The sequence below is a fragment of the Cuculus canorus genome, chromosome 4, assembly GCF_017976375.1.
Source record: "Cuculus canorus isolate bCucCan1 chromosome 4, bCucCan1.pri, whole genome shotgun sequence".
In the NCBI taxonomy this organism is placed as follows: Eukaryota; Metazoa; Chordata; class Aves; order Cuculiformes; family Cuculidae; genus Cuculus; species Cuculus canorus.
In genome coordinates, this window is record NC_071404.1 from 79280726 (window position 1) to 79306662 (window position 25937).

Here is a 25937-nt window from a genome sequence, read left to right on the forward strand (position 1 = left end):
CTGTTTGCCTTTGTAGCTAAAAGTACCTATTCAAAGGTTCCAAATATGCTCCCAGTTGAAAACACATGTTTTTAAAGAAAGTACTAATTATGTGGTGGATGGTAACTGCAAAGGCACATGTAAGGAAGCTCTGATTTCCTGCTCTCCAGACAAGTTTAGTTCAGCAGCTTAGACATCATTTGTTCTTTCAAAAGCAGCACATTGAAGCCTAAGCATCATAGTAAAAGGATTTGGTAGCTTAAGGGTCATTGCAGGTGTAAGCTCAGACACCAGTTGCACAGGTATTTCCCTCAGCCTTTGCTTACGAAGGGTCTCAAGCGAAACAGTCACTTGTGTTTGACTCTGTATTCCATCTGTACATTTATACAGTTAATCTCGACATCTCTCAATGAATATTGACTTATTAACAAATTGGATGTGCTTTAACGAAGTACATCAACTTTTTGATTACATGAATGAGGTGGACTTTGACTTCAAATGTTTTAAGTCATAATTGCCAGCCCTTGCGTGTCTGTGTGCAGTCCTCCAGGCTTGAATCATAGCTACTGTGTTAAATAGAACAAGGCAAAAAGATTCAGAAATGTGACTGGTGCTTACCTTCAGGGCTCGGGAATCTGAAGTACTAGGGGACAGAGGGAAAAACCTTGCGTTTTTATATTGTTTGACTGATGTCTTTAGCCAGGAGAAGAGGAGGCTGAGGGGAGACCTTATTACTCTCTACAACTACCTGAAAGGAGGCTGTGGAAAGGAGGGAGCTGGCCTCTTCTGCCAAGTAACAGAGGACAGGAAAAGGGGGAATGGCCTGAAGCTCCACCGGGGAGCTTCAGGCTGGATATCAGAAAAAAAAAACATCATGGAGAGAGTCATCGGGCACTGGAACAGGCTGCGGAGGGAGGTGGTCGAGTCACCTTCCCTGGAGGTGTTTAAGGAATGGGTGGATGAAGTGCTTAGGGGCATGGTTTAGGGAGTGTTAGGAATGGTTGGACTCAATGATCCAGTGGGTCCTTTCCAACTTGGTTATTCTATGATTCTATGATTCTTGAACGACTGTGTTCTGAAAGGCTGATACTGGCAGTACATGAATGTGAGCCTCTGGAAAAGGCTGCTTGGGGCTTTGCCACAGCTTTTGGCATAGCTGAGTCGGGCCTTGGCTATGGCTGACTCCTCAGGGCAAAGTTTCCCACCTGACTTTAACTCCTCTTCAGCTGCAGTACAGCATATTACGGGGCTGCAAATGCAATGAGAATCCAAGAAAATACCTGTAACGTGGCAGGGAGTAACCGTCATCTGGACTGGTGTGTGTACTCTGGACATCACGTGTCCTGGTTGATCTGCACTCCTGTTCATTCTTGTAGCATCCAGGTGATGGATGGTGCAGTCCCTGAAGCCAGAGAGAGCCGTCTGTGTTACTCAATGCTGCTTTGCTGCAGGGAATCCTTTACAGAGTGCTGGACAGATTCCCAGTAACTGGCTGTGGTTCTGTTGGGCTCCTAGTCTAAAGGGAATGCTTGGTTACTCAATTTCGTGACGGGACAGAGGCACGGCTGGCAGTGTGAAGCCTCATTCTTACAGACCAGTGTCCTGTCTACCAGTTGGTGCTACAGCTCTGAGTCAAGGTTCCCCCAAGCTCAAATAGAGGTGCTGCAATAAAGAGGTAGTGACTCAAGAGGGAGGTACAGAAATTCCACCAAGCACAAATTCCATCAGGAATAAAAGGAAGTGAGGAGGAGCTTGACTTTATGCAGCCCCCCCTGTTCTGTTTTGCAGAGACGCTGGCATGATTACAGCAGTGTAAGGAGGATCAAAGAGGCAGTCTTGCAGATGACAGCAGCTCTAGCCAAATCCTGCTTCTTTATAGCCTTTGCTTCAGGGAGCCCTGACAGTGGTGCTCAAGCTCTCTACTTAGGAATGGTGGGCTAAAGGAAAACTTGTTCTGCAGGCTTAGCATTGTAAATGCAAGAGCTTCCTTTGCCTATCGTGCCTGCTTTACATGTTAATATGCTTTTATACACCCGATTACAGGGACAACTTGGATAAATTTTCCTGGAGTATTAGGGCTCCTTCAGGAGAAAAAGGAGGATGACAAGCAAGAGGCTACAGGGGGCAGGACTATCCTGAGGGACTGGGCTATTTGAATGTTGATCACTAGTAATCTGTCACTAAAGCTAGCTTCCAGACAAGCTTCCCAAGGGGGCATAGCCAGGCAGAACTGCCACAAGTTTTAGCTATAAGTTATAATCCTTGGTGTGTAAATTGAAGCGTGAACAGAAATGCCACGTCAGTGAGGAATCATGGCTAACCTGGATGTCAGTATCCTGGCAGGCAGAGATGATTGCAACTGGTTAGTGAGATCAAACAGCCCCATAGAGTTAGTGGCAGCACCATACCTTGCCTCACTAAGAGGTGGTCCCTTACCAGCTGGAGGGAGGTGTTTTCCTGCAGTATCATCTGTTATGAAACACTTGGGCTATGTGATTTCTATTTTGTCAGGAGGCATAGCTGAAAAAGGACTTAATCTAGCTGGGTACAAAGCGCTTGCTGTGCATTAAGCTCCAGAAGACTTCTTTGGAATGCAGCTGTTGGAAAAGTCCACTGTATGTGCTTCCCGCTGTAGTTGAAGCAGCTGTCAGCAGGCACCAGACACAGCCTGACCACAGAACACTAAAGAGGGGCAATTTCCAGAGCCAGAGCAGAAACCACCAATGGATTTGGAGAGATACTACCTCAGCAAAGAGGAAGCTCTCCTTGGGCAAGGCTCTGGCCTCTGCCCCTGTCAGCCAAGCCAGGAAATGAGTCTGGTTTTCAGCCCTTGCAGAATGCTGTGTGGTGCTTGGCCCGAGTCAGGTGGGAGCAGGAGGAGAGCAAGCAGGGCTGGTGGCGTTGCTGGTCTATGTTCTAGCTAAGCATGTGATGTGCAGGAGGCTGCATCTTTACGTGAACTATCATCAACAGACAGGTACTATTTCAATGGTATGGCATATAAGACTTTACTGCAGTGTGACACGGAAGCAGTGAGCTGCAAACCCAAGCAGGCTGCCAAGGACTGTACGGGATACATAACCCGTCAGACCCTCAGAAACTTGCTGGTGCTTGTGAGATATGTGAGGAGGTGATGAAGTAATTAAATCCTCAGGGAAGGAGAGAAGGGAGCCCTGGAGAAAGGGACTGCCTGAAGAATGCCAAATAAACCGAAAACCAATGTGCTCGCTCTTAAGCGAGGAGAAATGAGAGGCTGAATCAGCCAGGTGAAGGGGGAGCATGGGGCTGCTCAAGGACTGGATTCCAAAATTGTACTTGCCCCCTTGTTCTCACATGTAGAGTAAGGGAATAACTGAAGCTGCTCACATTTCTCAGTGTTTCCTCTAGGCTATGGGATAAGACTCAAAGGGATTTCACAAACCATTCCTGTTTCTCCTACCCCAGAGCAGGACTAACTGCATGGGTTTGATGAACATGTTATGAGAACCTCCCTGTGCTCCAAATGCCACCATCTCCCCAAGCAACTCATTTGGTACTTCATTATCCTTGCAGCTACAAAATCTGTCCATGATGTTTAACCAAAATGTCTGGTGGAATTTAGGTGTACCTTTACCTGCCCGGATTAAAGGGAACATGGCTGCACAGACTGCCTCCTGCCCATTTGCTGTTTTTGTACACAACAGGCTCTGTACTGACTCGGTCTTCTCTTTTCTGGGCTAAACTACTCCCTCCACATAAGTATTTACTCACAGGCCTTGTGGCTTCCAGACTTCTGATGGTTCTCATTGACATCCTCTGGTGCTGATACTGTTTGCCCACACCTCCTGAAGCACAGTATGCCGTTTGGACACATCATTGCTGCGGATATGGAATAGAAGGAAAAGGTTACTCGGCACTTCCTCTGTTTTTGGTTAACACTGGTCTGCTTAGTGCCTGTCCCTTGTCAAAACGACACAGAGCCCTTCCTGCAGGACAGCAGAGCCTCCCTCCCCCGCTCCGGTGCAGCAAGTGCTTTACTGTGGTCTGTACCCAACCACACTCCTGTTTTTCAAGACACAGGAATCCTAGTTCTACTCCTCTGTGGTGTACACAGGCCTCCCAGCTCAGGGTCAGGTCTCAGAGGCACCTTCTCTATTGTTTTTTCTTTTTCATTCCCAGATTTTCTGTGGAAATACCTAACAGAACTGGGGTAGGAAAATGCCCCTCTGGCAACTTGCAGAATACATTTTTCCATCTGGACACTGGATTATTAGTAACTTGAGTTTTCTAGCAATTTTTGCACTTTAACCTTCTCCCATCTACTTTGCTTATGTAGAACATGACACAGCCAGGGATTGGCCAGAAAGGGAATGCTGCCTGTCTCAATTTATCTGTTCCCTCCCTGGAGTTCCCAGGCTGTGATTCCCAGCAGCTGCTGCTTCCCAAGCAGCGTGGTGCTGACTGACCCTCCCGCGCCTACAGACTTTGACCTGTCAGGATTTTCCCAAGGTGCAAAGGCCGGAAACCCGTTGTTTAGGAAGCTGTTGCTCTCTTAGCTGCTCATAACCCAGCTAAGAGTGTTTTGGGGTGCTAGGACAATGTACTTCTTGGGCCATGGGGCACACAGCCTGACAGATAAATGGAAAAACTCTTGTGCAACACAAGCGTGAGGTCTTTAGGGTGGATTTGTTACAACGCAGTGTACCAGGCCAGCCTTTTCTTCCTTCCTTAGAGATGGGAGTTAGTACAGATGATATAACACCTCTTACTATATCAATACAAGTATTATTTCTCTGCTTAAAAACAAGACCTCTGTGCGAGTGCCCAAACTAAATGAGAAGATGTCACTTTGCAGCATTTGTCAGCGGCTGGATCTGAGACCAGTTGCTTTTTGTGGTTGCTGAGTAATAGGTTCAGCATTTTGCAGAATCCTTGGAGTTTTACTTAGCTCAGTGACTCGGGCTTCTCTAGAAACAAGTTTCTCTTGCCCGGGAGCCTGTCGATGAGGAAAGGGGCCTTATGTGAAATGAAGCCCTGTGCCAGTGTCCTTTATCACTGGAATGGCTCTGGGATAAGAAGAGGGAAGAGCTTCCCTTGATAAGAAACCCAGTGCCTTGTACAGATGATTTGCCTTGGAAAGCTGTCACCAGGGCTAGAGCCTGTCTATCCAGTGCAGCTCTGCGGGGAAGGAGGGAGGGTTTTTAGCCTCTACCCATGCCCATGGAGCAGTGAGGAAGGATTTAATGCTTGTTTTAACTTGCATAGTAGAGGTGATAGTCACACCTGTACCTCTAAACTGACCAGTACCAGGCTTATGGCTGGGAGGCACTCCTCCTCTGGAGCTTCCCAGAACTTTGATCATGTATGCTTAGGATTGGGTGGGGGGAAATGCATAACTAAACTAACTTGTCATGGTGGCTGTGTTCCTCAGCTCCGTGTTCATCTGCTGCTCAAGGGCTGTGTCTCATCCAGGGCTTTCTTCCTCTCTCTTCCCTTGATGCTGGTGCGCACATGTGGTCCAGGACCGGACTGCAGTCACCTGCCAGGTCTTGACATGTGTTGGTGGTGTGACTGGCTGCTCTAGCCCGTGGGGGACCTGAGGACTTTCCAGGTCCAGCAGAGTTAGAAGGTGCCTATGGGCTTGACTGACTTGTTTTCTTAGAGGGAGTCGTCTCAAAATATCCTCTGGTAGGCACCATGTACATGCCCTTCAGCTCTACTTCAGGAGCAGTTTGTCCATGCTTTTCCAGAGCAGCAGTGCTGGGCTTTGCAGAAGACTCTGCCCTAGCTGTGTTTGTCAAGTGCAGGGAGCTTAACATGAGCACTTGCCTTTGGTGAGTTCACAGGCCTAGGAACCCTTGTTCAGCATAACAATGAATGCACAGTGAGTTGGCCCTTGTGCTAGTAAAGGTGAAGGCAAGTGACGTAAGCAGCACTATATATGAACATTCAATTAAAAGGCAGCACAACTGAGACCTGACTGCTGAAGGGATGCTTCTGATCTCCCTCTAAGCCCTAGGGAACAGATGTCTGCTCGGGAGCGCTGGAACTGAGGGCACCTGACGCGACCTCCCTCTTGCCCCTGCCTTCCCTCCTCAGTTTGAAATATGAGCTTGCCCAGTTAAAGAAACTCTGAGATGAGCCGTTAAGAAGGGAAGATAGCTGAGTTCCTGGCTTTCTGTGCCCCACCCAGGCCTCCCTCTGCTTGCTTTTGTTCCTTTCCAACTCCATTGAGTAAGGCTATAGTTGACCCCAACCTCCTCAGAACTAGGGCTGTGGTTTGGAAATTGCTTTGGGATCTTCTAAAGTGCAGAACCCCAAATCCACATAAAACAGATATTTCTGCAGCAACTCATGCTACTTTGAGTCCTGTAAGAAAGTGGTGATCTGCTGTGCCTCAGTTTTGTCTCTTTACGTGACACTCTTGGAACTTTCTACCTGTAAGGCTTATAATAATATTGGTGGTTGTCTGCACACACCCCAGGCAAAGCAGCAGGGAGGCTGCCAGATGATTTCCATGCCCAAGATAAAAGGTGTCTGCCTCGCAGGGAAAGGTCCTTTAATTGGAAGGCAGTCAGCTCTGCTACCCAGAGTGACTGACGCTGCCTTTTCTTTTTGGCAGCAGATGATCTCATGCAGCTTTCACTTCCATTTCTGGAGTATTTTGTGCTTTACCGAGGAAAACATATCCTTTATGTCAGTTAAAGAATGTGAAGCTACTGAGAGGTGTAGCAGGTTGGTATTACTGAGTCTATCACTGTAAACCACAAATCTCATGTGAGCTGTTCCTTGTTTGAAACAGCAGCTCTGGAAATCTTATAATGGAGGGAGACCTTTCAGGGGAATTTTAAATAGGCCTCTTTCACAGTGGTGAAGAGAAGCTGAAACAGTGAATTCTAGAAGCACAAAACATCATAAGCTGAGAGATTGCTGTTTGAAAAAAGAATCCACCATGATTTGGGTGGGACCTGGGACTCCTAGACTTAGCAATTACTTGAATATGGGGTCTAGCTACTTCAAGCACACTTGGGTCCTTTATGTGAGGAAGTGGGCAGCTTGGAATGGGAGGGAAGGTTAACTAAGTCCTCTCTTAAGATCTGCCACTTGTCCTCGACCAGCCCACTAGTATGCACCCCAGCACAGAGAGCACACCTCACTCTTGGTATTCAAGGGTTATGGTCTAGAGAAAAGTCAGACCTGGGAAAAGTCTTTTTCCTAAGAGTCACTGCTAGCAGGCAGCAGTGAGGGTGTAGGAATTGGTAGCTCAAGGGTGAGAGATAACTAACTGTAATAGTTAGCATAGGCAGTAGTATCAAGACTTGTTTGATGCAGGGTATACGACTTCTTGATCTATGAAAAATCCTGAGAAAGCTCAGGTCTGTACACAGCCCTTGCTGGAGGAGTCACTGGAGCACAGTGCATTCAACCATCTGCTGGTTGTGCCACTGCTGCTCTGCTGCAGCCAGCCGTGCCGAAAATGCTGACTGTCCCCCAGGAACACTTGGCTGGGCCTGGAGCTGAGTTATTGCTCTGTGACAACACTCCCCTCTCTCCCACAGTTCCTTCCAGCTGTGCCTCGAAGGATTTTGATGCCATTTCCAAGCTGACAGGCAGCTGGGCTGGCCAAAGAATGTCTGTCAGAACAAGCCTGAGATACAAGCACATTCATTTTCTCATTCGCAGTGGGAGTTCTGCACTGCTCTTGACTGAACAGTTTCTCAAAAAGCCTATTTTTAGTCAGGCACTTATGTTAGAAGATCTGGAAATGCAGTCCTAGTCTTAAAAGAGAGCATTAAAAAGAAGGGGGGGGGGTAACCCCACGTGGAATTGGAGTGTTGAGCAGTGCCTGTGTGTCTCCCCCCAGCAAACCCCAGCAGCTGACAAGCCGAAAGTTCTCTTTTGCATTTTCAACCGTCAGTGTTGAAATGTGGAAGCTGACATTTCATATGGGCTTTCTCGCACACATCCTGAAGAGAAAAAAACAAATATTTCTGGGTTAATTAGCATCTCTCACAGGTGAGATGGCAGCAGAATACAAATCTGCATGCTGTGAATAACAGCATCACAACCCATTCCTTGACAATGCCAGGTGAAAAATGTCTCACTCCTGTTACTGTTTGCTCTTCAGCTTTCAGAGAAGCAGGAGTCTCTCCTTTTGATTAGTCAGTGGCTCTGGACACTCCCAGCAAAGAAACAGAAATATATAGATAACTTCATACTCGCACTCGCTGTGCACTCTGAGGCTTCTGCTGTAAATTGCAGAGGGAACTCATGAAATTATTTTGTAGAGATGCAGGTGCTAGACTGAAGAGCTGTGGCCTAAATTGTTTTTTAATGAGTTATGTGCATTACAACATGATATGAACAGCTGAACGGTTTCTGACCTGGGCTGAACACTTCTGCCTCCCACATGCTGTAGTTGTAGGAGTTACTTCTGATAAAGCAGTTGCTCTAACTCAGACCTTGCTTCTGAAACAGCACAACACATGCAAGCCGCTTTAAGAGGTGCATCTGACTGCCCGCTCTGGAGCTGATGTAAAATTAAAGTTCCCCATGGAAATGGCATCTGTTGTGTTTTGATGCTTTTATTCTCACCAATGTGGAAGTGATCACCGACTTTAATTGCCTGCCATCAGCTTGGCTTTGCAGCACTGCTCTGCCTGACTTTCTATTTATCGTCTTTGCGTATGTGACACATGGATGTGCCCTGCTTGGCTGCGCACTGATGTTTGCACCCATTCTAGAGCAATTAGCTGTTTTGCTCTTTGCTCTCTCCTTTCCTCCTTTCTTTCCTTTAAAAGTTTGAGCTTTCTGAGCCATCGCTTTCCTTTCCAAAACTCACAGAGCAATCTTTTGCAAAGCACTCTAATAGAAACAGGTGTCTCAAACTGCTGCAGGTCTGCCACCTTCCCAACTGGTGCGGCTCTGAGAGCACAAAACTTCCAAATTAGCTGATCAGATGGAGCACTGCTATTTTTCAAGTTTTTTTTGCTATGTGTAAAGTCTTGATGCAGAGCCAGTCTGAATTGGCAGACAATCTCTGGAATAAGCCACGGGGAAAGCAGCAAAACAGCCATTTATCTTTGAAACAAAAGCGTTTAAAATGGAATGTCTGTTTCTTTTCTGTTCAGAGCAGGCACAACTCTGAACTTGAGAACAGAGCTGCAGGAGGCAAGGACTGAGCTCTGGCACTGTTTGCTTCAGCAAAAGTGAACTGGAAGTTTGTAAGATAAAGATCTACTGCCTCACTGAGTGGGGGATGGAATGCTGAAAAACAAAAGCCCACATCCCTTCAAACGCTTTTATAGATTGGTTTGGGGGTTTTGAGGTGTATGCTCCCTACACTGCTGGTATAATTCCATGATCAGCGAGGCCTTACCTAGATTTCTGATGTTGACACTGACAGTTTGGTTAATGCTGTTCGGTTCTCTTGAAAGCCCAATTTATTTTCTTAAAAAGTGTCAGACTTCACTAATTTGCATTAGAACGGCATTCAGATTTTTTGTGAGTGAGTTTGAATCAGTGTTTCCCTTCTCTGTCCTAACAGCAACCCAGATAAACTGTTGGCTTAGGGAGATTTGCTGGCTTGGTGCTGGTGTGAGATGGGACCCAGTGCTCATCGCTTTGCGATGTGCAGAAGGGTGCTGTTTAGAAGCAATCTGCTCACGACTGCCACTGTGTACAAGGCGGAAGTGGGAAGGAAAGTGCTGAGAGAATAAAATGCACTGTTGAGTGACACTGATCTCATCAGATCTTAAAGAGAAACCCCGGGGTTTCCAAAGAGCTGTTTTCAGTAGCTGGTGACTCAGAATACACCTGTGATCTGCAAGTCATCTGATGCAAGCTGATTCAGGATGGATCCTATGCTTATCCAACTAATTGCCAAGCACTGCTCTGACTGAAGTCACTAAGTGGAATATGGGAGATGGGCATAGCTGCCATTTGACAAAGGCACAGGCTGTGTCTTTGTGAGAGCGGGTTTTTTGCCAGCGTCATCCAGTGAATTAGCAGCAGGGAACAGGCAAACTCAGCCCTTGGCCTCAGTCATCTCACCACAGCACACGCTGCCTGCAGGTCTGGAGCCTGAGTGCACCATGGGATGTAGTGTGCAATATCAGTGTGTTTCAGCTTCTCCAGTGGCCTAGTTTGGTGAGAAATGTAGCTTTTCTGTTAGTTTATATGTATCTGTGTGTTTATACTTAGCAGAGTACCAGAGGAAAGGGAAAAAACCCAAAGGTTTCAAGACAAATGAAAGCAGAACCAATTTTTTAACTCAAATATGCCAGGCATGTTAGGTTCAAAATACCATATATTAATGAAGAGTCTTTAATGTCTTTTTTTTTTTTTTTTTTTTTTTTGTCTAGAGTGAAGTGTTAGGGGTGACAGAATTCTGGTGACCATGCCGGATGTCACATTTAAAATATTTTAATGTTCTTTTTTTATTTTTTTTGCATCTTTGGGAACTGAGCCAGATCCACAACCTGTTCCTAGATGCTGTGAATGAAGTTAAAGCCTGAGTTTTATATAACTTCATTTTCAGCATGGTTGCTTTGTCAAGTAGATGGGAGCTGATATGACACAAACACCAACTGCTGACAAGCAAACTGTCCTTCCCAGTGGGTGTTTTGCTTTTCTCCAGTATGAAGAAACTAAAGGGAGTTTCCTCATCCTAGTTGCATGTTTTAAAGAAATGCAGCTACATCAACTAGAAAACTTAGCCCTGTGTTAAGTGCTGTGCAAAGAGATGGAGAGCTTTGGCCTGTAAAAAACCCACTGCAAGGTGGACACTGGGAAAACTGGGGTTTTTAAACACAAACTGAGCCAGCAAGGTGCAGTCACACAATTTTTGTCATATCCTGGTTCAGTTTTCTTTAACTCCACAACCAGGCGGGAGATGGTTTGATCAGAAAGAGGATCTGCTACAGGGGAAGGGAAGTGATGCAACCTGAAGGGAAACAGGCAGGACAAAAAAGCTAAGGATAAGGCAGGCCTAGATTAAAAATTCACAGTGCAGTTACCCAGACAGGTGAACTAGCCTACATAAAGATGGGATTTCACAATCTGGGAATGAAATCCAGGATAGGAAAGCCAGCGACAGTCATACATTAAAACTGCACTGCCCTGAGGTCTTACTTTGCAAACGCCTACTCGAGCCTATAGTTTTAAGCTCAGACTAAGCTGGGAAACCAGAGCTTGGCGCTTTCTGTTTATACTCTTTGCCTTGCGGTACTGAGATCAGACAATACATGTGGTGAGAATTAAAAAGGAATAAGAAAACAGATCATGTGCTTTAGACTTTTCATTTCGGACTAGGCAGAGGTACATGAGCTGATGTATATTTATATAAGCAAGTGAGTTCTGACTGGGTTTGGCTTTCAGGGAAGGGAGGACGCTCTTTCCCTGAGGAATGGTCTGTGGCTTTTTGCGTTTTTCAGCCTTGAACAAATCTCTTATTTACACACTAAAAATAATAAACTGCTCATTTTTCATTTTGACATGTGAAGGCAAAAATAACTGTGCTTTGTATTGGCAGCCCAAGAGGGTAACTTGCTTCTGTTGTCTGGGCTTAGTTTCAGTTCAGGTTAAAGACATGCCTTTGGGCTGTGTTGGGTCCATGAGCTACAGCACGGAGTTATCTCTGTGCCCACAACAGTGTCAGTAATGGCTGAGAGTCATTTTGGCCGTATCTAGACAGTGGTGTAAGACAAGGCTGGCGTGTGCTGTGGCAGCCTTCCATTTGGCAACAAGGTCAGTGAAGGCTTCTGGTATTGCTACAGGTAATCGCCTCTCTGAAAGCTGATAGCGATATCAACAGACAAGTTTTTCATGAAGTGCCTTCCATATCAAGATGTAACTTAACCGGCGCTTATTTGGTTTACTTGGTAAAAAAAAAAAAAAGCAAGAATTGTTTTCTCTGACTCTGCGAGGTGACTAGAACATAGTTTCCATCCCAGTAGGGCAACTAGTATTGCCGACAAGAGGAAAGGGAGTAAGTTTTCTTTAAGAAATATTTGGCATGCAAATAGGGAAACCTCTGGAAATCTGGCAGCTCACCTTACGGCATCTGAAAACATAAGACCAAGCACACCAGCACTTCCTGCTGCTGGCAGTCCTGTTTAAGTGTATCCTGACAGAATGGAGAGACAATGCAAAGCCCATCTGGGAAGCAGGTGATGATGGCCTTTTCAAGAAGCACTTTGCCTTGGAACAAATCACATCCTATTGCCCTCAAAAAGGGAGAGCAAATTGGCTTTAGAGATGCTGTTCCTGTGGCAAGAGAGGGGAGATCTCCTCCTAAAAGCACATGACACATCCTTACATTTGCAGATGTCACAGTGGTGAAGTAAAGTGAAGCATAAACTATTTGTTTGTCAGTGTGGCAGCTGGATCACGGCCTGGTTAGTCCCGTGTCACTGCAGGTGTCTGCAGAAGCAGGAGAAGCACGTGGGTCCTCTCTCTGGGCATTCATGCATGGGTCACTACACTGCATGCTTCTCTACCTTAAACTTCCTCTGTACTGCAAATTAGGTTGAAAGTGAGTCCTGTTTCTGCAGTCCCTTTCTCAAAGCAGTCTAGTGATTGTGCACAGGAAGAGAGTACAGCCTCAAAAGAGCTTGCAAATGTGGTCGGTTTTTTCCAGTTCAGTCCTGTCAGAGAACTTATGATCAAGGGAGGAACTGAAAGCAGCGTTCCCTGAAGGGACAAATGCTATGGTGCCTGAGAGATACTTTCGGGAGCAGTTACCACACTGTACATGTGCAGAGCAGCATTCCTTGCGTTTGACAGCTACTGTGAATTTATAGCTCTGAAAAAAACCCTGACTTGTTTTGTACCTTCGTTATCAGAATAAAGTGTTTGGTTTAGGTATGACTGCTGCTTGTTTGGTCCTTCCTGTTGAGACCAAATGCTGAGCTGCTTTCAGGGAAGAGAGAAGTGACTGCGATGAAGTACTGAGCCTCAGTCAAGCTTCCTTTCTGAGGTCTGTAGCACTGCTGCAGTTTTGCGAGACAGTGTTCATGCTGGTTTGAACCTTGTGGGATAATTTTAATTGGGCTGCGGGATAATTAACTGGTGGCAAATAAAAAAGGTACCATGCTTGACTGAGCCCCAATTAACAGATCAAGTCTCTGTAGGGTCCTCTTAGCACTGCTGTGGGATCTGATAGTATGGCAAATGACAGTCCAAGTTGGAGTTGGCTTTGGCTTCTAAGGTGCCATTCAATCTGCTTTTGGGGCTGCCACCTGCATCGCGAATCCTAAGGAAGGAGGAATTGTGAGGAATTCAAGGAAAACTGCAGGCTGGGACCAGAGAAGCAAAATGGAGAGTGAAGATGATGGGGTGGAAGCGGAAGGCAAAGCACAAAACCTATGATAGCACTAAGGAAAGATTAGTGTGCAAACAACTGAAGAGAAAGATGACATGGGAAAGTGTTATAACACTCAAGAAGGTCCATCTAAGAAAAATGGAGGAGGAGGGTGTGACAACTGATGTTTTTTTCCCCTTGGAATGCTTCTGCAATGCATTATCCTGAATATTCTCTTGAGGGAGACAGGAGGAGAACAATAGGAAGCGGTTTCCTTAGGATGACAGGAGGTTCACTTTGCTGTCCCCTTTATGCACTTCTGAGCTCCTATCTCTTCCCCACTCTCCATGATAAGTGTCCCAATTATTATTTAACTTGTGGTCCTACCCACTGAGAGATTTCACCCCTTCTCCTTAATGTGAGAGGGCTTTTTTCCTTTCCAGGAGAAACCATCCTGTCTGTGCTTGTCATTGTGTCTGTTATGGACAAGGGTCTTTTCATTCTAAGACTCAGCAAGCTATTTTAGGCAAGCACACTGAATGAAGCATTATTGCTTTCCCCCTTAAATGCGGTTTCCTTTTACAGGGCACTCCACTTATAAAAAGCTGAGATGGAATAGCCCAGGAAATGTTGGACTAAAATATTACAGAAGAGATTGCTTCCCATAGCATCTGAAATATTCCGTGATGCTATCCATGAGGATACTGATACCTTTGCTGAGCCTGCAGTAGATGAGGTTCAAGAGACACACACATTGAAATACATTATTTTAAAAAAATGTATTTAGATGAAAAGGGGAATGGAAGGGATCCAGTTCTAGAGAAGACTTTAGAGCGCAGGGAAGGGTTTGGTTTGTCTCCGTGGGAATAAACAACGCCTGTGTGTGTTTTTAGAGAGGGCTGTGTAGGCTAAGTAAACTCATTTCTTGTTAATTTTGTAATAGCTTCACTGGGACTTGACATTGTGGTGCAAAAATATAATACCTGTCTTGCTCATAGTAAGTTGCTAAGGAAGCAGAGGCACCAGAAACCTGTGGAGCAACGTCATTTAACAGAGTAAACCATTAAGATGTCGCCTACTGGCTCCTCTCCACTGCCATTATGTACCTTCGGGGAACCTCATCTGTACAGCCAGCTATGGGCTCTGCCCCTTTTATGTGCCCTGCTGAGTGAGTGCTGCATTTCACTGCTGATATTTTCTTTGCCATTTATGTTGCGGAGAAAGATTGTTTGTGAAGATACCAAGAATTCTAAAGTCTGTAAATAGCAGTGAGACTCCATATATATACATTGCAGCACAGAATTCATTTCTGTAAATTGAAAGCACAAATGCATACAGACACAAAGCTCACAGCAGCATAAATAGCAAATTAAACCTCATATTTTAAAGGGGAAACAAAGGAAGACAATCTTTGCCAGCTTTATCCAGCTCTGCCCAATTGGTAGGCACTGACAAAGGTTTACTTATCTTTAGGGAAGAGATGCACACTGGGGAATGAACAGAACACTGTACTGTGGGAAGGATCAACCAAGACAGCTGCTTACATTGCTTACTGTAGTATGAAGCTGTTCTTTGCACTTTTGTTTTATTGTTTGTGCGTTTTTTCCTGGAGTTGCCCAGCACTTGTGTGTGAGGTTACAAAACAAATGGCTGGAATTATACCTGTGAACATGGTTTAATTCTCCACTTGAGCAGGCAGTGGGAGAAGAGAAGCTTGAGATGCGCTGTCTGGTTTAATTAGCGCAAGCTTGGCTGGGCAAAGGGAGCTCGGCTTGTTACTAGGATAGCAATCCTGGAAACGAAAAAGTCTAACAGAAGCTAGACTGTGCGCTGATACTAGTCAAGAGACACCAGAGCCATCAGTCTTCATTGCTCAAAGCAGAAATGGTTCACAGGAGGTCAAGTAGTAATTCCTGCCTTAAAGTAATGCTGCACGTTTGCCTGCCTTATGCAGACTTGAACCCTTCTGTCAATTTTCTGTCAGTTAAAAGCAGACATTTAGCTATAAAGGTCACTGAGTTTCAGGGCAAGGATAGTTCAAGCTCACCCCCTCCTGATCCCTCTTCCCCCCAAAAATTGATACAATCTCTTCTACAACAGCCAACAGTAAAATTCCCACTGAGTCCTACAATGGCATATGCCACCTTGGTGAGGTCAGCCTCAGAAATAATAATGCCATGTAGAGCTTGCCACCTTAAGCCTGTTCTTTGTGCATTAGTGTGTCTATAATAATGTGACCTATTGTTTCTGTTCTGGGATAAATTGCACAACAAACAGTGCAATTTATTCTGCACTGTTAGATATGCTGTGCGTTCTGTACTTCAAAGAACATCAAGCCATTCTTTATCCACTTCATCAATGACAGGCAAACTTGTATCCTGCTTTTAATGATGCCGCACGTGCATTTTTCCAGAGACAAAGCACGTGTGGGGAAGAAGTAGAGCGCAGCTCAGCAGAATATTCATGCTCCCATGAGACTAGGGGATTGTGGTGGTTGTTTATCAGGCTGATGTTCTTTTAGCATGATTTTTACTTTCTGATAGTCTTAAGCTGTAGGATGTTACTACAAAGGCTTTTTGCTGCTAATTGTATGATAGGTGCTGAGTTCTCCTCCTGTCCCAGGGACACAGGGAGGGTGGGATGGCCGTGCGCCATGGGCCTGGTTGGGATGGGTGAGTGTAGTATGCGTCCTAGTCCTCGGGCAGGGAGAGTCCCGCCACTGCACTTTTTCCTCAGTCATCGCAATGGTTCTGTCTCCTTTGGTCCCTGTCAGAATTCCCAGGTTCAGCATTTGTGTATCAGAATATTTCAACACACTCAGATGTGTGCAATCACCAGAGCTGGTGAGACATGCCACAGCAAGAGCTGCTCTCCAGAAAGGGCACAAGCGGATGCAGAAGGGTGTACACTCGCTCTCCCTTCCATGGCTAAATGATGGTGATGAATACTAACGCCGGTCTGCTACAGTGGTACCAGACCTGCAAGAGAACTTGTGGGCAAATGCTTCTTTATGTGCTTCTGCAGAAAACAGTGCAACCTCTCTCGGTCGTCTGCCATTGGTTAGTGGCATTAGTGCTTCTGAATAACAAAACCATATTTATGGGTTTGTTTGTCACCAAGTTATGCAATTTACCCCATTTCAGACAAGCAATGATTTCATCTGCTAATATAATGTAGCTTTGAACCTCAGACACAGTGGCAGAGAGGAAGAAAAAAGCCTGGACTGCAGTTAACTGTCCTTACTGGTTTTCTGCCGTGCACGTTTTCAGTGTACACTGAAACATGGGTAAATGTTAAACATGGGTACATGTTCACTATGGATGTGGAAATGCTTAAGTGGATTACTTGTGTTACGCCCTCCCCTTTCTCACAAAGCTGAGACGATCCGGGCTGTGTGTTCTCCCATGACCTAAAGCATTTTATGTATGTAAGAATCATCTCTGCAAACAGAAGCAGAGGTCATCTTCTTATTAGCAGCTAGGGCTGACAGATGCCCAGCTAGGGATTTCCATGCCTTGTCTAAGGAATTATCTATTCCCAACTCCATGTGCCTTATTAAAAGGGACCTTTGTCAAGGCAGTGTACCCTATGCTGCATTTCACTGCCTTGCGTTACTCCTGGTCCAAACATGTAACTTAAGATGTGATTCCCTATACAGCTGTGTGCACTTCCAAGCCACATGACTACACCTGTCCATAGAAAAACATGGTTACAGCCAAGGCACGCGAGAGACTGAGAAATAGCCATAATGAAGGCTGAAAAGTTGTTCATATCTTAGCTCTGAACGGTTTCCTTTTTAATAAAGGAGGTGGCAAAGCCTCAAGAGGGAAAATGTGCTCAGCTGTCCTTTGTGCTTTTGCAATATCTCCCTTATGATCTTGAACCACTAAACTTTCCCAGCTTCTGACTGCTCAGAGACCAGTGCAGCTTCTCAAGCTGGTGGATCCAGACCACAACAGGCAGCACCAACCGGCACTGTAACCACAGGCTTCTCGCAGCCCACACCGTAAGTAAATCCAGACTTGGTCAGGAGCAAGTTGGCTGTTGCTGCCTTCTGTAACATGGTTACTCCACAGATTGTGAAGTATAGATGGGACTGTCAGTAAGTGCCTCTTGGTGATGGAGAAAAGCGCGAGGATATGTGGGAAGGTTCTGCTCTCCTAGGTCACAGCCTGCCCTTTTTCATTTCTAGCTAACTCAGAATTATTAGCTGAAAGGTAAAGTTCTGGCTTCATAAGGACAGCAAGGCTTGAGAATGCTTTTGCAAATGACACCGAAACTATGAATCCAAACTAAACAATGTATAATTAGAACATAATTTTTTCCTCATTTCTCAAACCATATCTAATGTAAGAACTCTAAGAAAACAGTACCGTTGTTTCCCTCAACAGAAGACAAGTGCTCCCCAACATGCTTTGCTTTTTAAAAAAGGACCCTTTTTTTGAAAAACATCAACACATTATTGCTGTTTAAAATCTATAGTGCACACAGGTAAGTGTTCTGTGGAGAGATGAGCTGCTTAGGTAAATTAGAACAGTTATATAGCAATATCAGAATGTATTGTTGTATGAAGTACAATTTGGTAACTGACACCGATTCACCTAGACTTTGAAAGTGAGGCACACCAGATCAAAAAGGAGGAAATAAACAATGGGTTTGGATGCAAAGAAGGTGCCTTTCCCATTACCTGGAATGAAGCACTGAAGTTAATGGCACTCATTAAAGTTGAATATATTATCAAGCTTCTTGAGGGGATGGTGACTCTTCTCGTTATCAGGACAGATCTCTCCTTTGTATATAGCTAAGCTCTCTATCTCCCTAACCTCAGTGCCAAGGAGTTCTACAGGTTGGTCTGGTATTACAGACATACATGCTATTATTTTTATGTATATTTATGTCTATCTGCTTTTGTATATTTATACTGTTTCAAGAGGCAGTTTAAACTGTATGCTTTTGGGTTCAAATGGCTCCCTTATTTTTGGAACAAAAACAAAGAGCGTGCTAATTAAGTATTCATTCTTTTATGTACTGATACCAGGGTCATAGTGTTACCAACACTGCCCAGTCCCGTCTTTGCTAACTTTCCTCACACAGACCTCTTCTGAGGTTTCTCATAGTCACACTAACAGACATCAGCTAGGACATAGTGGCCTTAGATTTAGTTGTAGCACTATGCTGATTTATTTTCTAGACATTCCAATTGGATAGAGGGCAGGGCAGTAACAAACAAACAGGAATGCTGTGCCTCTCCCTGGTGTACCTGCTGCTCCCGGGGAACAGGGGGAAATGGTTTCTTTGATCACAGATGAAGTACTCAAGCAAGAGTTTGAATAAAGACATTGCCTGGATTGATTTAATTAAACCAGTTTAGAAACTGCTTGAGCAGCGTGCACACTGCAGTGATTTAATTAAGCTCCCATCTAAGCCAATACTGCCACTCTGGAGGGAATGTGAGTCCCCAGAATTCAAGCACTACAGGCAGTGGCAAATGTCTGAAATATCAGCTAATATACAATGTGTTTTTATTGTTGCTGGATGTTACTGTCACACCTGGACTTGGTGCAGCACACAGCTGGGCTGTTCCTAAAATCAAAGTCAAACAAGCAGAGACAAGAGTTTTCCCTTGCTCACACAGGACAAACAGCCAAACCTAGATCCTTACTCTCTGAGCCGCCTTTCCATGATGATGCTACTCTGGTGGTACATCCATGGAGGAGCACAGTCAACACTGATCCAGCTCCGTTTTCACATGCACTAGCTCCCCAACCGTGTTGAAGAGATGACTAAACTCAGTGTGGAGGATACAGCATTCCCTTTATGTCTTAGCTGGAGTGTGCAATTACAGGTGATAATTGTGACTACTATCCTGGGCTAGTTAGCATCTTCTTGTCTGATCCTGTATTTTCATGGATGGTCAGCAGTTGTCAGTTCTGCCTCTAAGATTCAGAGGACGAAACAGTACACAGAATTTAAAGGCTAAAAAGCTGTGCCTGGTCTGTTTGAACGTGAGCAGGAATCGCTCGTGAATGATGAATCACTCACTGCTGGAGAGCCAGGCTCTGGTGGTTGCAGTCTATAGTGCTCAAGCTTTGTTGTTTCTTTCTGCTAGTGTCAGCAATAACAGTGTTTATGTGGGCAGTGCCCAGGTTTTGTTAGCAGCTTTTACTCATCTTCTCTCAAGGACACTGCAAGTTTTAATTCATTAGGCTTTGTAAAGATTAAAAGCGTTACTGTTAATTGATGACACTCCAATTAAACAGTCAAGACAAGGTGTAGGTGTTTCCTAGGGATTAATAACAGGCTGGAAGAAAGCAATGGGCCAAGATCCTGCAGAGAAACTGTCACTGCAATTGTGAGCTGAGGAGAAAAAAACAGGGGAAAATGGAGAAAGTGATGTGCGAAAGCAGACAAGGGGGGCTGGGAGCGTTTGTTAGAGCTTGGAGTTGATTTATTTTAATGGATTACACAATTTTGCTGGCATTGGAAAGCCAATGCATGCTCTGAAACGAACGTATGTCCTGAAAGCTTGTCAGATTGTTTTAGTCATCTCTCAACTTCCTAGCCAGCTTAAAAAGTGAACCTGAAAAATGTGTAATGTTTTTGCTGGGCTTAGCACACAGTCCTTCTTTCCAAAGAAATCCTGTCATGAATCTTTATCTGTTGGCCTGTGTTGGTATTTCGGGCACACGAGTTTTCTTCCTCCTGCTCCTAAAGCCAATTTGCAGGAGGTTTGGAAGCCAAACTTTACCACTTCGTATAAGAATTTGAATAATTTCCTCAGTAAAGTCAACATCGCAGCAGTCTGAAGGTCCATTTCAGCTGAGCACAGAGGAACGCTCTGATTCTGGATCTTTCCCTCCAAAGTCCTTTCAGCTCCTCTCAGATATTGCATCAAAGGAGCTGGGAAGCGTACATTCTTCTGCCACCCAGGCTATCTAGTAATCTCAAATAAAACCCATCCCACTGGACTTCAGTGCCCCAGTTCCCAAACAGGCAAAGGGAACCCTAGTATGGGTGCTTCCACATATTTACATAATCCTTTAAATGTTTCCGTCTCAGGTTGTTCTATCATTTCCTTACTAAGCCACCCATCTTTCCACTGCATCACGAGATTTTTCTGCCACTTCTGTCATGGACTTTTCAGGAGTCATCATGTGTTTGCAACCCTTATTCTGTGACTTACTATCCCATGGTCTGATCCATAAGCACTGTGATACTGACGTTTTCAGAAGTGAGGGACACTTGTGCTTTGCTGCTACTACCCCTTTCTTTACAGGGTGAACATCACCGTTCTGTAATAACTCTTCATTCAATACATTTAATTCTTGTATATTTACAGCTGCTACAGGACTCTACCAAATGCCACACCAGTCCTGGTCACCAGGACAGGCAGAGGAGACTGCCCTTCCAGGAAAGAAACTGATTACTAGGGCTGTAAAGCGATTTATCAAGCAATTTACCAGATCAAAACACAAACAGCTCTGAGCCCCTTATAACCACTTTCCTATTCCTTCCGCTAGGATTTCGCACACATCTCTGTCTTTATGTTTTTCCCACTTTCTGTTGCGGTTTTGGTTTGGCCAAGGGCTGTTGCATCAACAAACGATGTGTATTTTGTTTGGTCACAAGATGGCTGTTGTACAAATGACTGCATCTCGCACTGCTGTAAAAGACTCTTGACCTCAGTGTCAATGGGAGTTGTGCTGGGTGTCATCAAAGTTGATGTCAGCTCTTTGAACCTTAAGTATTTTCACCAGCTCGCTCCTCAGTTTGTTTCCCTGTCAGTGTCTGAAGCCAGTGACTTGGTTGTTTTCCACGGTTCCTTTTGTTTCTTGCCTGACCAGAAAAACTGATTGAAACTGAAATGTATGAAAATTTGTCTCTGCTCACAAGGCCAACGCAAAGCCCCTACTGCTACTCAGAAATCCAAAACCAGAGGGTTTCTAGCTGATTTGAGCCGTCACTCTGCACCAAGTCACTTCAGATTTTGTTGGTTTTTTTTTCACACATCAATGTATTTTCTGTGCCAACATGTTTCACAACATACCAAAATTTCTCTGCTTTTTTGTACACATAATCAAGCAAGCAAAGAAACCCCTCCGTTACTTACTGCTGCCCCTGCGGTGTGGAGCTGGGATGTGATTTAATCCTAGAAAAAATTCTAAACCCAAAGTAGTTTTTCTCCTGGGGTTTTCTCAGCTTTTAGCTCATCATAAACATTTTTTTCTGCTTTTAGTAACAATGTCTAAAAAAGACTCGATGAGGGTCAGCAGTGTGAAACAAAGAAATACTTATTAACGTAGGAAGACTGTGTAGCATAAACATAAAATTATGTTTCTCATGGCTTCCACAGGTCCAGAAGGAACATAAACATGCGACAAGGAGAAGAGGGGGAGGAAGAATTAAAAGCGCTTATTGGGAAAACCTTCTTTCCAGCAGCACTTTGTTCACACTGACTGAATTATTACCAAATAGAAAATAACCCTCGTGCACCCGAATAAGGACAAAACAACACTACTGCAGTGACTGCCAGACACTTGAGAGGACACAGATCTGCATGGTTTAAACAAAGAATAAGGAAGTGACACTCAAGGAAAGGTTTCATACGTAAACAAAAAATTTCTAGAAGATGAAATTTTTTTTCGTTAATTTCTAACCCTCAGCTTGGGTAATCAGAATAAGAGGAGTTTCTCCACAAACAGCAAGAGGCACTTCCAAGACAACACTCACACTTCTATTTTGCCTTAGTAACTACTTTCTGTAAGGGATGTTTAACATTTTTGCAGGAAGCTGTTTTATTCCCCATGGGATTGATTTAAAACTGATTTGTATATTGTACAGAGGAAAGAGTTACGAGTAGGGAGAGAAGTACTAAGAGAAATGCTGCAGAAAGAGGAATCAAGGTAAAAGGCATTTGAACTGTTCAGCAGTTTAAAGATTATTAGATCACTACATTTCAGACTGCAAGTACCCGTGAAATATCTCATGTTTCACTTGCAAGTAACTACTCAACTAGAGCTTTCCTCCCTAAGTCTTCAAATGATTTTACAATGGAGTAAATAACCATTACCCTGGTTTTATGGATGGGAAAACTCTTCATAGATGGGGGTGAAGCAGCGCACCTAAAGCTGCCTTATGCTGATTTTATAGACACGAAACGTTGGTCTATGGAGGTGAAGCGTGTTTAAGGCTGTCTAGCAGCCAGGAGTGGAGCCCAGATTTCAAGCCCTCTGAAGCACAGCCACGGATACGTTATCAGGCACGAGATATGAGTTTTGCTATTTTGACACTGAGAATACAGTTGCTGTTGTACTGAAAATAACTTGGGAGCTCTGCTTTCATGGAAGTAACAGTGAGAGGAGTTTCAGGATGTGTATTATGTGCTTAATAAAGACAAGAACTGGAGGAATTTACATGCTATTACAGATCTGCCATTGTGCAACTATTGAAAAGGGAAGAAGGCATCAGGATTTTACATCCCAGGCAATCAACAGAAGGAAGCAGCAAGCTGTACTGCACTACTGTGATGGAGAAGAACACAGCACATGACTGAGACTTCTGTGTTTTCTCTCCTGCTTTCACGCAGTGAAGTCCACTGTTGACCATGAAAAGCAGAAGGTGACCTTTACCGGTCTTTGATTTGATAATGAAAGCTGAATATCTCCTGTGATTTCACGATTCACCGAGTTGAAGGTTAAGAAAAAGAACACTGTAGCAATCCCCATGCTACGACATGGCTCGGCGCAGGCTCTGCGTTAAGATGCCCCATCTTCTGCACCCCTGAAGCCGATCTCCTCACTTTAGGATTCATACTTTGATTTTCAACTCCATTGATCTATACTTAATAAAAGGGAATCCTTAACACAACACCTCCTCATGACATGCCGGCATCTTACACAAAAAGACCATTTGTGCGCCATGTTTGTGATGAAACGAGCTGTGGAATACCTAAAGGTGGCTGTGGCATGGCTCCTGGAGATCACTCATAAGAGCCCACGCGTTCACGATCACAGCTCAATGTGCGACCCCGACACGTGTACTCGCTGGCGATGCCCAGTAGTTCACCTCTACTTCCTCTAGTATGTCAAGACAGAGATTAGCAGTGTTAATCCCAGTCTCACAAGAGTGCTCCCTTTGCCTGGCCTGGAAATAACTCAAGCAATATTTTAATCTCTTACTTTAGAAAGAACAAAAGCACAGAGGAGCCCCTGATACAAACAAAAGCTGACCAGCAACCCTAAAAGCCAGCCTTTCCCTCTCACTTTTAGAAATTACGTTATTTTTGCTGACGACACACAAAATTGCATTACTCACCAGCGCCAAAGTTGGATGCCTTTAACTTAGCTGTGTTTGTTCTCAAAGACACAACTAAAAGCACATATCCAAGGAGCACAGGCACACAGCACTGCAAGAACACCCTCATTAACAAAATGCCATTCCTCTCACAGTGCTCTGCTCCTTTCATCAGCAGTCAAAATCATAGACTCTTAGAATCACAGAGGGGTTTGAGTGGGAAGGGACCTCAAAGCCCATCCAGTCCCACCCCCTGCCATGGGCAGGGATACCTGGCTCCAAGCCCCATCCAACCTAGCCTTGGACACCTCCAGGGATGGGGTAGCCACAGCTTCCCTTTCTCTTCTAAAGTTGCTCTGTGCTGCTGAAACATTGATCTCCTGTTACTGAAAGGATCGCAACGACGACACAAAGGGAAGCGCTGATGCAAATCGGTGCTCTCAACATACAACAAATTATAAAGATTGTTGCTTTGTCACTAGGAGCACGGCAATACGATTAAGTCGGGACTACTTTGATTCCTGAAATGTTAACCCAAAGATTCAAGCTTCTGACTTCTCTAGAGATTTTAATTAACTAATGGCTGCAGCTGATGCCCATCTAAACTCTGGATGTTCAGTATCAAAGGTGTTTTGTCAAATTCCCATACAGATGCTTCAAATGCAGCTTCAATCAGGTATCTCGGATTGACAGGATGTAAATAAACCCCATGTAAATTTGGGGTTTATTGCATGATTTAGTTCTCTACAGGGAAATAATAACGCACAGATACCCATTTCAGGACTGCACAAGGAGAACGGGTTCAGATTGAAGTTCCAATGACTCAAATCTCTCACCATTTTAGGATGGTTGGGGTCACTGTTCAAGTACAAAACCTGGAAGTCATTGGGATTTTGGTCAGTCTGAAATTTGGTTTCAGTCTGAATGGGAATTTGAGATAAGAAACTTTGAGATAAATGATTTGGAAATGTAGGGTGTTTCCCAGGAACCATTTCCAGGGAGCTGTGACTGGCGCTGCCTCAACATCACCCCGGCTGCCATCACAGAGCGCGGTGACGACCACATACCTCACTGCTGCTTGGGCTCGGCACCTCTCCCATCCAGCAAGGGACCACAAGACATGGCTGCTGACAGCTTGGACGCTGGCTTTCAAACCGGAATCCAGGTTTCCTCAGGATTCCACAGATGAAACAGAGCTTGTGGAGGAAGATGTCCAAGGTTCCTTTCTCAGCAGGTGTTGAGGATGGCAAATCTCATAGGGGAGATTCGCAGCTTGGGGTTTGCTGTGCAGATCCCCCTTCACCCCTCATTTCCGTCATGGCACTCCCATCCTTTGCTCCTGATGCAGTCCTCCTGCTCTTTTCAGTCACCGCACTCCTGTCCTCTTCTCCAGATGCACTTTTCCCTGCTCTTTTCATTCATGGCAATCACACCCTCTGCTCCAGATCCCTCTTTTCCTGCCTCTTTCAGTCACTGCACACCCGCCCTCTGCCTCAGATCTCCTTTTCCCGCCCTTTTCAGTCATGGCACTCCCACCCTCAGCTCCACATCCCCCCTTTTTGAACTTTTTTCGGTCACTGCACCCCCAGACTGAGTTCCAGATCCCCTTTTCCCGCCCTTTTCATTCACCACACTCCTGTTCTCTCCTCCAGATCTCCCTTTCCCCACTCTTTTCAGTCACTGCACTCCCACTCTCAGCTACAGATCCCCTTTTCCTGCTCTTTTTAGTCACTGCATTCCCAACCTCTCCTTCAGATCCCTCTTTTCCCATCTCTTTCAGTCACTGCACACCCGCCCTCTGCCTCAGATCTCCTTTTCCCGCCCTTTTCAGTCACTGCACACCTGCCCTCTGCTTCAGATCTCCTTTTCCCGCCCTTTTCAGTCATGGCACTCCCACCCTCTCCTCCAGATTCCCCTTTTCCCGCCCTTTTCATTCACCACACTCCTGTTCTCTCCTCCAGATCTCCCTTTCCCCACTCTTTTCAGTCACTGCACTCCTGTACTCTGCTCCAGATGCACTTTTCCCTGCTCTTTTCATTCATGGCAATCACACCCTCTGCTCCAGATCCCTCTTTTCCCGCCCTTTTCATTCACCACACTCCTGTTCTCTCCTCCAGATCTCCCTTTCCCCACTCTTTTCAGTCACTGCACTCCCACCCTCAGCTCCAGATCCCCTTTTCCTGCTCTTTTAGTCACTGCATTCCCAACCTCTCCTTCAGATCCCTCTTTTCCCATCTCTTTCAGTCACTGCACACCCACCCTCTGCCTCAGATCTCCTTTTCCCGCCCTTTTCAGTCACTGCACACCCGCCCTCTGCCTCAGATCTCCTTTTCCCGCCCTTTTCAGTCATGGCACTCCCACTCTCAGCTCCAGATCCCCTTTT

General features: G+C 45.1%; 1 long non-coding RNA gene across 1 annotated transcript; it reads right to left on the reverse strand.

The window, feature by feature from the left end:
• Nucleotides 1-1286: 1286 nt before the first annotated feature.
• Nucleotides 1287-24742, reverse strand: LOC128852157 (uncharacterized). The gene is made up of 3 exons (XR_008449825.1): nucleotides 24622-24742; nucleotides 3730-3837; nucleotides 1287-1381 (listed from the first exon to the last, which is right to left on the reverse strand). It is a non-coding gene; the product is annotated as an uncharacterized LOC128852157 (long non-coding RNA).
• Nucleotides 24743-25937: the final 1195 nt, after the last annotated feature.